Below are 14,499 nucleotides of genomic sequence, written 5' to 3'. Positions count from 1 at the left end.
TCCACTGTGCCCACCTGGTCATGAAGGGATTCACATCCACATCAGGGGAGGTCATTGTACCCCTGTAATCGTCACGCATCAGACCAATGATTGGGTACAACGCCACATTTGGAATGTACCTAACCTGACACCTGCAGCACTCAGAAGGACCTCAAACGTTCCACAACACAGGGATAAAGGTGCTGAAACATATGTCACACGCTGCCCGACTGAGGGGACTCCGGCTGTATACCTTCTCATACCGTCTGCTCGAGGTGATCTGTGCCTGACATACACGGCCATGTCCGACCTGGGTGTCATGGACATGTTCCACCTCCTAGGATCCAAACAACCACGGTCACGGGAGCAACTGACAGAAACCTCAACACGGACATAAATAGGACGTGCTGGAGGGACAGGTTCATCGCCCAGAGACTCCCTACACCATGGAACAGATTCCCAGCCCTTGTGAAGCAGAGCCCCTCACTGACTCTGTCCAAGAGTAATCCTGACATGTGGATGGGAGATCGTAGGTATGCCCCAGGCATCATCTCTGTGTCACTGCTGGACAGAGGGACAGCAGACCAATGGATATAGTATCCTCATCCTAAGGGGTGGTGAAAGCCGCACACACTCTGGCTAGGCTTACACATGCCGTAGGGCACATAGCCTGGTATGTACCTATGCACCTATGTACCTATGTAGGTGTCCAGGCAGGTTGCGGGTACCTGTGGTATGCTGATATTGCCAGATGTGCCTGTGGGTAACCCACAGCTACATGTGGGGGACTGATAACAGTGCTCCCAGTAGGCACATGCAAGTACACCAGGCATACAGGTTAACAGAACCAACATGGTGCTACACATGTAACCGTCACACATACCGTGTACACAGCTCAATGTATGCTGCACCTGCACTACATGGTATGTCTGTTGCATGATGACAGTACACAACCCACGTCACATACGCACCTGTCACTTGTCATGCACAACCACTGCAACATACACATCACACACTATGCGGACACAGGTATCACATACACATCTCACTATCTTGTCTACCCTGTGCATCAGAATATATTTGCATAACCGTGCACCGATGGTGTGGATGACAGTGATGCGGCAGAGGCTTCATCATATGCACAGGGTGATATGTGTGCCAGGGGCATAGGCTGTACCAATGGATGACATCATGTGTGTGTGTAAGGGCCGGTGCATTTACTGGGCATGACTGTGCAGAATGCATGTGGATGTGGTGGAGCCCTACAGTTGTGTCTGCTGTGTGTGGGTATGTGTGTACACAGTTCAGCCATCTGTGATGCCTACACGGGGTATACTTGGCAGCCCCAGACTGTACAGTGCAGGTTGTATGGCTCACTGTGTCCATCTGCGGCCACGTGACCCGTGCCTGCCTGGGGTCGCACGGGCACTACCGGGTAGAGGTATGGAGTGGCCACTCTCCGATGACACATGTCCACTAGAACCGTGTCCACGCTGGGACCAGCCAGGGCCATGTCCACGTGGCCTGCTGTGTCCTGGTGTGGTTGGTGTAGCACCAGCTGCACTGCTGCTGCTACCGGCACTGTGTGAGTGGGCATGAGAGGTGGCACGCACACGTCGACCTACACTAGGTGGTGTTGCTGGCCTACAGCCACGTGTCCTACGCCTCACCCCTACCAGGTGTTCCAGCACAGACAGCTCACGCTCGCGGATTGACATGCCTCGGTCGAGGATTCCAACCATCTCACCTAATCGCCTATCCAGAACATTAGCAATCTGCTGTTGAGCATTCACCAATGACTGGATGTTCTCATTTAGGGAATGGATTGCGGCCCTCTGCAGCCTCTGTCCTTCTTGGTTCTGCCGTTCAGCACGTGCCTCTGCCGCCATTACAGTCTGGAACATGCGTCTGGTGATACCAGCTGCTGCACCCTGTACAGCAGGTGCATGTCTGCCAGAGGTCCTCCTACGAGCAGCACCAGCCACATGCCTGTGTGGCACATCACCAGTCATTACACTGGCAACATGGTGTGTACCTGCACCTTCTGTAGCCACCACACATTCCTGCTCAATGCCAACAGACGCTGACTGTCCTTCCTCTATGGGCAACGGTGATGTGGTATGTGTCGGCATCAGAACCATGTGCGGAGATGAAGGGGACATAGGTGGGATGGTAACCAATGGCACAGCTTCTGCCCCTGACAACCCTGCCTGTGCCTCATGCATATGGTCATCACCGCTAGTATCTGTGGGGACACTAGCATCAGATGGACCGCAGGAGGGGAACGCACCTACACCACCTGTGAATACAAAGACATACTGTAAGATACATTACACACACGCAGACACACACACACACACACACACACAGACACACACACACAGACACACACACACACACACACACACACACACACACACACACGCACGCAGACACACACACGCAGACACACACACATGCAGACACATCATGCATGTGATATTGCAGATGGCATGCAGCATTCCCACACCACAGCTCAGTGAATGCAGGCCAGACATTAATAGTGGTAGTATGCATACTGCCGTGGGGTGCACACTACATCAAGCAGGTGTCATTTCAGTGGGCATGCAGTACACACATTCATGGTAGTTTGCATGCATCACCATGATACACCGTGTGGCCACAGGCAGGTTAACAGTACACATGGCTGGCATCACTGTGACATGTACTCCACCAACATGTGCGATAACATGTGGACATGTGACAATGGTGTCCCACCACATGCACCGCATCATACTGGATGTCACAGTGCAGTGTTATGTGTACAGGCTACAGATAGAATGCATGTGTAACAAAGATGTCTGTGCAGGTGTGGTTGGTGTGAGCCATGTACATAGCTATACAGTGGGGAGTACAGGCACTGTGCCACTGCATGGCAGCAAGACACAGGTATGTTTCTGTGCGATGCATAACATGGACACATTGCATTGCCATCTCTGCAACACAGTCATTCTGTTCCACAGCACGTATATGGTAGACATTGGTGGCACCTCCAGTGGCTGCAGACAGGCATTCTGGTTGTCTGGTGTACCACATCAAATGTACAGGTGGTCCACTACAGCTATGATCGCACTATGTGTGGACAATGTGCAACGGTGTCTATCCACTCCAGATGTACTGTGTGGCAACATGCCTGTAGGTATCACCCATGGCCATGTTTGACTGAGTCATGGACAATTGTGTGTGATGGGCATCGTGTACCCATCCCTGTGGTGGCCCATGTGACATACACCCATACTAGTCTGAGGTGTCACAATCCCGAGGGCTATGCAGACAGTGTGGATGTCTGCTATGTCAGGCGTAGGTCATGTCATGGTGTGACAATATTGCAGACAGAACACCACGTGCGTGGGACATGTCATGTGCCATGTCACAACGTGTGCACACAATGCAGGGGCATATGTCACATTGGTAACACCTGTGTGCTGGCCAGATCACAGCTCACTATGGGGTACTGTGTGCATACCACAATTGGCATTCCAATGCATACTACATATGTAGCCATTGTAGAACACCTCCACCATTGTATGCATAGCTGACTGCACATATCACACCGACGGGTTATGTGGTTTCATGCCGGTGTATACTAACTGTTGTATCTACTGTGCATGGGTGGCGTGTGTGTCAGGTGGTGCAACCTGTATACCGTGACTGGAGCAGAACCCAGGTGTGCATGTCATACCTGGCCACATGGCGAATATCTATACACTGTAACATGCCTGTTACTAACAACAGTCTCACCTGCGACGGACCCATGGCTGTGCGACACGCCAGAGGTACCTGTATAGGGGTGACACAACAGTATACACATTATCCATGACTGTAGCCACAGTAAGCACTGTGCATGTCACATCATGTACCTGTGTGATAGCATGTGTTATGCACATGTCTGCAAACACAACGTAGCATACTGTAGTATGCGGCTTGTGTGGCCATATACCTGGCATGTGTTGGTACATTATGTGGTGTACTGTGACACCCACACCTACGTCAGTTATCATACACATATGCAAGACTGACTTACCAGGCAGCTCCAGGCTCGTTGGTTGAGAGATAGCCACCTCCACGATGGCAGCGAGTGTTTCTCCATGATGTTCCCTGGGTGTCCCCAGACTGGCCAGGAGCTCCTCCGTATGTGTGAGTGGGTGCTGGGTTGGTGGCCCACCACCTGTACCACCTTGTTCTCTGGCGATTGCAGTGGCACGCTGTTTCGCGTGCCATATTAGGTCTGTGCAGTGTCGGCGTATCTGCTGGTAGGTGCGGTTGTTGCCACCCACGTCATTCACCCTCCTGCGCATATCCTGCCACAGGTCATCCCGCTGCTGTGCTTGCTGTGGAACATGGCTGAATAGCAGGTCATAGTTGTCATGGAGCAACAGTATGATTACGTCATTCTCCTGGCGGCTGAAGGCTGGCAGCTGGGAATGTGGCATTATCTGTAAGACATAATGATGGTGACAGGTCACATTTACACTGATGTACTGGCATACTGCTGGACATACATTGCTATGACATGTACGACATCTGCACAGTAATCTCTGCGATGCATCATGACACTGACACAGCTGACGTGTTGCTGTCACACCGTTAAGCAGTGGGTATCATATCATATCTGTGTGTCAACTCATCACACTGTACACAAACCATGTTGATGGTAACCTGCTGTGGACATGTGTACCTGCCTGCACCTGTGTTCATACCAGTTGGCATGTGTCCCAATGTGCACACAGTTCTACTGTTCACCTGGATGCTGTGTATATGTCACTAGGCATCATGGACGCAGCCATTATGAACGTCAGCGGTGGCACTGCACACATACACGTGGGCACCTGTACATACATGTGTTGTGCCATGTACATCTACACAGCACTGTACACGTGTTGGACAATGTGCCACGGCTCACCTGTATTGCACATATGATACACATGGGACATTGTGTAATCATATGACATTAGCAGGGATGGTCATACATAGCATGTGCACGCGCACGTTGTACATGCCAACACACAGCACCTGTGACACCACAAGGTGCATCAGTGCCACATTACTGCTCTGGACGGTTGATAGTGCAAGTGCCATTTGGCCATCGCACCATGTATGACTGTGATAGCATGTGCAGCCTTGCTGGACAGGGCTGCATGGTATGACAGGGTATGTCACATACATGGCACAGGGATGTGTCCCACCTGGGGGGTACTGATATTGGGAGGGTGGATGTCCATTCCATATGTCATTGCTATGTGTATATGGACATTACACATGTCTATCATCATGGTGTGGACAATGGCCTTCTGAAAGGTAGGCAGCATGCTGCTTGGTGGGGGTGTGTATGGTGCATGCTGGTATCACACATCCATGCATACACATTACCCCTGACAGGTGCTATGTGCTGTGATATTGTTCAACACAGTGCTGTATGTGCCCACACACTGATATCCCGTGCACATGGATGGTAGCCTGGCCTGACATGGGTACCACATATGTCTACATCCAGTGCCTGCTGCCACCGCCATGTCAGCTGGTGCACTGCACAGCACCATCCCTCCCACAGGGACCGTGGTGTTGGGCACAGCATAGATATCCATGTATGGGGACAGGGATGTTCACATAGCGGGGGCACTGATGGTATCATCCATCGGACCATACACGTATGACGCACACCTCACACACCCAGCCCATTCAGTATGTTGTTCGCAACACTGACACAGCTATACTGCTAGGACAGGGACATTCCCAGCCATACATACACAGATGCATGAACATCTGTCTGTGGCATGGGCTACAATGATGGTGGGGTTCAACACATAACGTGTTTGAATGTGGCTGGCGCAGATGTTCTGTGCACATGTCTACACGGTATACCTGTTCTACAGTAGCCAGCGGTGATGTGCTGTGTACATGTCAATGCTGCACATTGTGTTGGTGTCTGTCTGTCAACAGGCCAGTGGTGGAACACACAGGGGTATTAGTGATCAAATATGCATGCCGCCCTGTACAGCTGTACTGCTAACTTCTCAGGTGCTAATGTGTCATGGACATGCACACATTACCCAGACAGGTGGTAGTGGGGTGCCACCCGTACCCATCTCCTCTAGTGGGTTGCTATGATCCAACACCCTCTTTGTATTGTATGTTCAGGCTATGCACCTGTGTGGGACATGTGGGCATGCAATGCACTACTGCGTACCTTTGCACCCATTGCACAACATGTCACACAGGTACACTGGCAGCCATACACTTCACAGCTTGATGACGGTACAACAGGTGTTGTACACACATAACAAATATCCTGTGGGACATGGTCATATGTACAGGCATGTCCAACAGTCACGTACCACTGCTACCCCTATATGACGGATATGCAGTACATGTGGCGGTACAGCAACTGTCACATGTAGTCATGCAATGCCCCCCTACCTACATGGCGTGGTACTGCCTGTGGGGGATATGTGTCTGCATCCATGCTGTGCCCATAGCTGACAGTTGTACATCGATATGTGCAACATACCTCATTTGGTGTTCTCATGGGTGCATGTTCAACATGGCTCTGCATTGTTTGTGTCTGTCACACAGTCATTGTTGTACATGGTTTACATGCCAGCCATGGCTTACTGTATGTTATTCCATGTACTTCATTGGGATACCATCATTATACATTATAACAGCGTATTCCAGCCATCACATAGCCTTCCTAGATGACACTGTTAGCCAGCCAGTAGTAGGTGTTCCGCCATCTGCACATAGGTCACACAGTACGAGGGCGGCTGACACCCATTCTGGGGACAGGGTGCTGACAGCTGTGGATGGGTGTGATGCTGTCGACAACCATGACTGCACCTGATGGTCACATCTGGATGGGTAACATTCACAACACACACCTACCTTCACGTAGTAACACATCATCTACAACAATGGACATTCCTGCCAGAACAATGTGTGCAGTATGTCTGTATGACCATTGTAGGCACCACTGGTGGCCCCCAGCATGGCAGCCAACAGCACCAGTGTATATCCCGTGGAACCATGAGTTACACCATTCACAACACACCTGTCTCAGATGACCCTGTTGTGGATCACAGTGCAGTTCCACACATCATGTTACACTAGGCATCATGCACTGATATGTTGCGGATGTGTGAACAGCTGTGCAACTCAACATATGCACACATGAGACATCGCCTGGTACAACATATCTCTCATACAACATGTTATTGTGACCGCCCTGTGATGGCATTACACAGGCTACGTGTACTGGGACATGTGATGGCTCACCAGTATATACACCCTCTGGGTGTGTGTCTAGCCAAGTGTACAGTAGGCAGTGGTCTGAACACAGGGACACTGTACATTGACCTACTGTGTCACTGCAACTGTTGCCTATGCTCATACTGTACTTATACAGGCATGTGGTATCTGACCACTATGACAGTCCTGGTCGACCACACTGCTGTGGCACACATGACCTGCGGCCATCTGCCTGGGGTGTGGAGCACACATGTACATCTTCACATGCTATACTGCCTCTGTGGTGGTGTCACATGACTGTCTCCAGCAGGGCTGTAACAGGCAGGCACGGCATGGGGTCATGTGGGACAATGCTTGCACCTTCCACTGTGCTGCACACAAGCAAGGCACACACACTAGTGAACCACTCACATTTATCTGCAGTGACTGGGACCTGCCTCTATGCTCTGCACAGCACGCCTGCAAGTACAGATTGTACACGGATCGTACCTCCCAGGCACATACCTGGACTGCAACACACACAGGTGAGGGGATCCCACATCACACAGTGTTTTGCACACATCCTGGATATTTGCCAAACACAATGCATCATAGGTGCTCAATGTGCAGATACCCATGTTTGTGACCGCTAGACACATTGTAACATGCAACAGAGTTTACATTGTACACCACAGGTTACATGCTGTCTGTGTTGTTATACTGTACATTGGGCCTCAGACAGCTGATACTGCCATGTGCTGACAGCAACCCACACTTCCCTAGAATGGTCACCCGTGTACCTACACATGCTTGAGGCATGCACTCCACCCAGCTGGGTGACACATTACACAACACATACCATACCTACACTACCCTCAGCATGCACAATACCTCCATGTGTCTGGTGTGTTAAACCTGGGGTTATCCCCCCCCTTTGGTGGATGAACACATATGCTTCACGGCCCTGCTAGCCACACCCTGGACACACACCCATCGCAGCATACATGGAACATGTGTACTACAGCCAGTACTACTGACGTCTGCTGACAGCAGTTGTTAATGGCATGACACCCCGGCAGATGGACAGTGTACATAACTATGCAAAACCACTAAACACACATGAACAATTCCTTGTTATACCACAAAAAGGACTCCGCAGCAACCTTTGGAAGAATTTAAGAATTTAATCCACTTGAGATGCAATTATTTCCACAGATACAAAATATACAAATACTGGTCTTCTGATCTTTAGCGCTTTACATGGGGGAGACAAAAAGAACTTTAGCTTGTAGAATTAAGGAGCATGTCAGAGACATCAAGAAAAATAAGGAAACCAGCCCGTCGGCTGTGCATTTTCAAAATTATCATGGAGGTAATACAGAGGCCCTGAGGGTTACAGTGTTAGATAGTACTGAAAACACTAAATATTTAAATGACAAATGCATAAAACAAATATTAAGGAAAAAAGAATTAAATTTTATATTAAAATTTAATACACTTAAACCAAATGGTTTGAATTATGATTGTTCCTGGAAAAGTTTGCTTTAGTAATTTTAGTTTAGCAAATTTATAATGTTTTATACATTTTATTTTTTTAAATTGGTTTGATTGAATAATTGATTGTAATTAACTTAGGAGGGGTTTCAAGTACTATATAATGAGAGGTGAATGTTAGTGTGAGGAATAATTTACTCTGTAAAGGCTAATCGCCGAGGCGCTAGAGATCAGAAGACCAGTATTTGTATATTTTGTATCTGTGGAAATAATTGCATCTCAAGTGGATTAAATTCTTAAATTCTTCCAAAGGTTGCTGCGGAGTCCTTTTTGTGGTATAACAAGGAATTGTTCGTGTGTGTTTAGTGGTTTTACATTTATGGCCAGCGACTCCTTCGCAGCATTACCTAGGATGTTTAGAGAGACTGCTATGGATAGTACACAAAAATCGATTGATAGCTTTCTCATTGCTTCAAATGGCACAAATAGTTCTATGAATGTGGGTGCTGTACAAGGAAGAGATGAAGCACAAACTGTTGAAGTAGTATCTGGGATATATAACAAATGGCAGCAGGATCGGAAGTTGTGGCAACAAAATCCTTTTGCACATATTGGTAAGAGAATGGAGACTATGGTGGCACCTGAAATTCGGGACTTATACACACAAATAGAAAAATTGTTGTTCAAAGAGACTTCAGTGTTTTTAAATCTACAGAGTCTGCAGCGGTATGAGGAGTTAGATATTACTCCGAGGGGACTGCGGAGTATTAAAAATCCTTCTACACCTTTTGACCTTACCAATCCTGAGGATAAGCAATTCCATGATAGATGGCTAGCAGCCGCTCATCGGTGTAGTGAAGACTGGGTTCGGATACTTATAGAAAGAGATGTATTGAAAAAGCACAAGTTAAGGGAGGAGATAAAAACAATGTGTACTGAAATTTCTAATAAGATCCAACATGATGAACTTCAGCAGTTTTTAGTCAAGACGAATGAACAATTAATTGTGTATGAGTCTGAGCTCATTGACCGTAAGTAAAATAAGTTACATAGAGATTTGCGTGACTACGAAAATAAGAGGGCATTTCTACTGTCGACCAATCCCAAAGCACGACGACAACGGGTGCATTTTGAACATAGAGAGAAGGGAGCGGAAGCAGAAGGAGCAGGGCGTGTTTCAGCGGAAAGCGGTTTATCGCACACAGAGGCAGAAACAGATGGCGAAGAGTATCCAGCACTTCCCAAACCAGGGAACTACAAGGGATTGAATTCATTTCAGGATAACTGTTTCAGTCGGAAACGGAGTTGGAATGGACAGGGATACAATGGGGAAGGTTATGGAAAGCAGCGTTCAAACAAAAAGGGTAAATGGGACGGACAATGGGGCTAAAAGTACTTGTGTGTATGATAATTCATCAAATTGTGAGTATGTGATAAATTTATCTGGATGTAATTTGTCGCAATGTGCTTTAAATGTCTTAAACAGAGGGTTAAAATTTGTACCCACAGTTATCCCAAGGGTACATGTGTTAAAGGCAGATATATTTCACTTTACTCGCAAATTATATTTAATGGATTTTTTTCATTATTCGAATAATGATTCTGTAACAACAAGTTATTGTGGGGCAAGTAATGATGTATTAGTTAATAACATAGATGAGGAATTTTTTTCGTGTAATTCAGAATTGGATATAAGTGAACATAATGAGTTTGATACTAGCACAATTAAGATTGTTAGTACTTTTATGCCACCTCAAAGTAATGATAACATTAGATATTTTCACAAATCATTAACTCACAATATGGAAATGGAATTTGAAAAATTTAAACGAAATAGAAAAAGGGTAAAGTACAATCTTTCTAAAACAGAATGGGAATGTTTAAATGTTTTGAGCCGGGACAACAATATAATATTTAAACCTTCCGATAAAGGAGGGAAATTAGTTATATTAAATGTGGTTCAATATTTGGATATGTGCTATGAACACTTGAAGAATGAACAAATATATGAAAAAGTAGATATTAATGACTATAAGGAAGCCCAAAAGAATTATGAGCATGTTATTGATAAAGGCTATAGGTTACAGTATTTTTCTTATAAGGATATAAAAGAGAAGTTCAACATCAATGCCCCCAGAATGCCATGCTTCTACTGTATACCTAAAATACATAAGAACATTTTTCCCCCACCAGGACGTCTGATAGTCTCAGCGACAAATGTCTATTTGGAAAATATTTCAAAGTTTTTGCATATGTATTTGATGCCAGTTGTGTGTAAATTACCATCATATATTAAAGATGTTTTTGATTTAATAACGAAAGTAAAGGCTATATGCTGGCAAGATAACATGCATTTTATAGTAATAGATGTGGTTAGCTTGTACACCAACATAAAGCATGAAGATGGAAAGGTAGCCATTAAGTATTTTATGGGTGATGAGGATGTCGTCAAATATATATTAGAACTATTTGACATATGTTTAAATAACAATATGTTTGAATTTAATGGATCATTGTATAAGCAGAAGCAGGGCACAGCGATGCGGGCCGCATTTGCCCCTAGTTATGCAAATGTATTTATGGGGTATTTTGAGAGCAGATATATATACACTAATGTTTTTTTCAAAAAATATGTGTATAGATATTATCGTTTTATTGATGATCTGTTGTTCATTTGTCAAGGTGGACAACAAGAAGTGCAAAAGTTTTTGATGGAAATACAGGAAAATACCATGGGCATAAAGTTTGATGGACTGCAAAATGGGCAGAAAGTGCAATATTTAGACATTTCATTAATAGGATGTAAGGAACACAAGTTAGAATATCAAATACATAGGAAATTTCAAGGGGATGGTTCTGTATTGCATGGTAATAGTCATCATCCAGCACATATTATTAAAGCAATTCCTTATACAGAGTTTAATAGGGTGAACAGATTGTGTAGTAACCCTATTACTAAAGACAGGGAGTACACACAAAGTTATAATAAATTTAAAGTAAGAGGTTATGAGGAATATAATCTTAAGGAAAGTTTGAGGAAGGTCAAAAATTGTGGTAAACAAAATAAAGGGGGAATATGGAAGACACCCCAAGAGTCTAAAGATGTTGTGTACTTTGTGTCTACTTTTTCTGTATTAACAGATTGTATTAAGGAACATGTAATACATAGTTGGAATTTATTAAAAAAGGAAGTGGATTATTTGTTTGAAAAAAATATTAGTTTTTCGTATAAGAGGGGGAGAAATATACAAGATTTTTTGGTACATAGTCGGTTTAAAATGGCCAATATGTTAATGTATACACAAGTTATTCATCAGGGAACTAAAAGATGTGGTAAATGTACCATCTGAAGGTTTATTGTACAACAATTTGATAAAATTAATGGCATTCCAGTTACTACGAGGGGAATATACAACTGCAATTCAACAGCAGTTGTTTATGGAATTGAATGCCCATGTAAAAAGTTTTACGTGGGGGAGACAAAAAGAACTTTAGCTTGTAGAATTAAGGAGCATGTCAGAGACATCAAGAAAAATAAGGAAACCAGCCCTTTGGCTGTGCATTTTCAAAATTATCATGGAGGTAATACAGAGGCCCTGAGGGTTACAGTGTTAGATAGTATTGAAAACACTAAATATTTAAATGACAAATGCATAAAACAAATATTAAGGAAAAAAGAATTATATTTTATATTAAAATTTAATACGCTTAAACCAAATGGTTTGAATTATGATTGTTCCTGGAAAAGTTTGCTTTAGTAATTTAAGTTTAGCAAATTTATAATGTTTTATACATTTTATTTTTTTAAATTGGTTTGATTGAATAATTGATTGTAATTAACTTAGGAGGGGTTTCAAGTACTATATAATGAGAGGTGAATGTTAGTGTGAGGAATAATTTACTCTGTAAAGGCTAATCGCCAATGCGCTAGAGATCAGAAGACCAGTATTTGTATATTTTGTATCTGTGGAAATAATTGCATCTCAAGTGGATTAAATTCTTAAATTCTTCCAAAGGTTGCTGTGGAGTCCTTTTTGTGGTATAACAAGTGTACATAACTATGCTGACACATACCACAGTGTACTTCCGTAGCATGAACACAATGGTAGGGACCATGCTATTCCACACAGAGACATGGCGGTACTGACCTTTTCACAGACGCCACGGTGGTGGTCATGTTCCATGCACATCTGATGTATGGGCACATGTGCAAGCTGTTGCACGGTGGTGTATATTCACATGTGTGGGGTGCATCACTTGTCAGCCATGGTGGGTCCTCGTGGTCCATCACATGCTCCAAGGCTAGCTACCTACACATGACTGCCGCACATTGCAGTGTGGGGCCTCAGGCAGTGTGGTGGTATGTCTGTGTTGTTTGGCTACATCCACATTCAATGTCACATACAATAGTCACCCAGGCATTGCAGACCGAGATAATGTTGGCAACGTGCCAGGCGATGGTGTACTTACCAACAATACACACTCTCACTCACTACAGGGTTGCAATCCATACATGGACATTGTAGGGTCCCTGTGGACACATACATGGTACTGACATGTACACGTTATGTCTTGGGACACTGGCCCGATGTCACCTTCCGATCTCCCTAGCTGTTATGTCCCGCCAACCTGTTTGGTATGTGTCTCCACACCAGCCCACTATATTCACTGCTAGCCTGTTGTCGGACATTGTGTACCTTGACCGCCGCACAGCCGCATCTATCGCACTACACATGGGTGGCACTGCATTGCACGTGTGGGACTGCATTCGTACACCCATGACTGGACCGTTCTGTATGGCACTGGGGCACATCCTCACGAACGTGCTTCGCGCACACATTGATGGCCTCCATGCCTTTACTGGCAACCTTGTTGGGCTTCTGTGTGCCACAGCACGCCACATACACATGCTGGCCACCCGTCGTACCATTGCATGGGTGGTTGGGGTGGTACAGAGGGCAACAAATCAGACGTTGTCCTCACATTGCCCTTCAGCACCATTCCACGTTCTGGTATTGGCAACGTACACATCCACCTGCACATCATACCCTGTGTCTCAGGATGTTAGGCTATATGACTCCTGGACAGGACACACAGTGATGCAAGCATATCATACTACCTACTGCATGTCAGGTACATATGGCATTACACAGTACTCAGTCATGGGGCCCCTCATGTTCACTATTTGCTTACATACACAACATGCTGTCACAGAGTACTGTCCATGCCTAGATATCCCACATCTACATACCTGGCGCCATTATAGCTCCACCAGGTCATACCGATAATGACCATATGGGTATCAGTGTGGCAGATACATCATGTGGGTGTCATGGCATCAGGATGCATGACACATGGTGCATGCACATCACCTTTGCATAGCAACATTCATCCACTGACTATCACATGGATACTGGCCCCGTACATGCATATCACATTGTACATGGTTGCTGTACACACAAATGCCCCACACGGTCCTGTGGTTACCGTATTACACTGTGGCATGGATACACTTCTGCAGGGCCACACCTATCTGTACTGTGTGTGATGCTGGTATATAGGTAGCCATTGTACCTGTGGCATACACACATCTACACACGGTCAAGGGTACAATACCACATTCATGGTGTACCTTCCACAATGGCTACGACTTTACATGGCACAGCATTGTCATGCCACGATGTGTACCAGGCTCGGACAGTTTACATATGCGGCTGACAGACAGAAAACACATCTGTACACATCTGCATACCACATACACAG

The sequence above is a fragment of the Protopterus annectens genome, chromosome 6.part1 (genome assembly GCF_019279795.1).
Source record: "Protopterus annectens isolate FY-2018-M chromosome 6.part1, PAN1.0, whole genome shotgun sequence".
Classification (NCBI taxonomy): Eukaryota; Metazoa; Chordata; order Ceratodontiformes; family Protopteridae; genus Protopterus; species Protopterus annectens.
Note: the sequence above shows the minus strand (reverse complement) of the source record.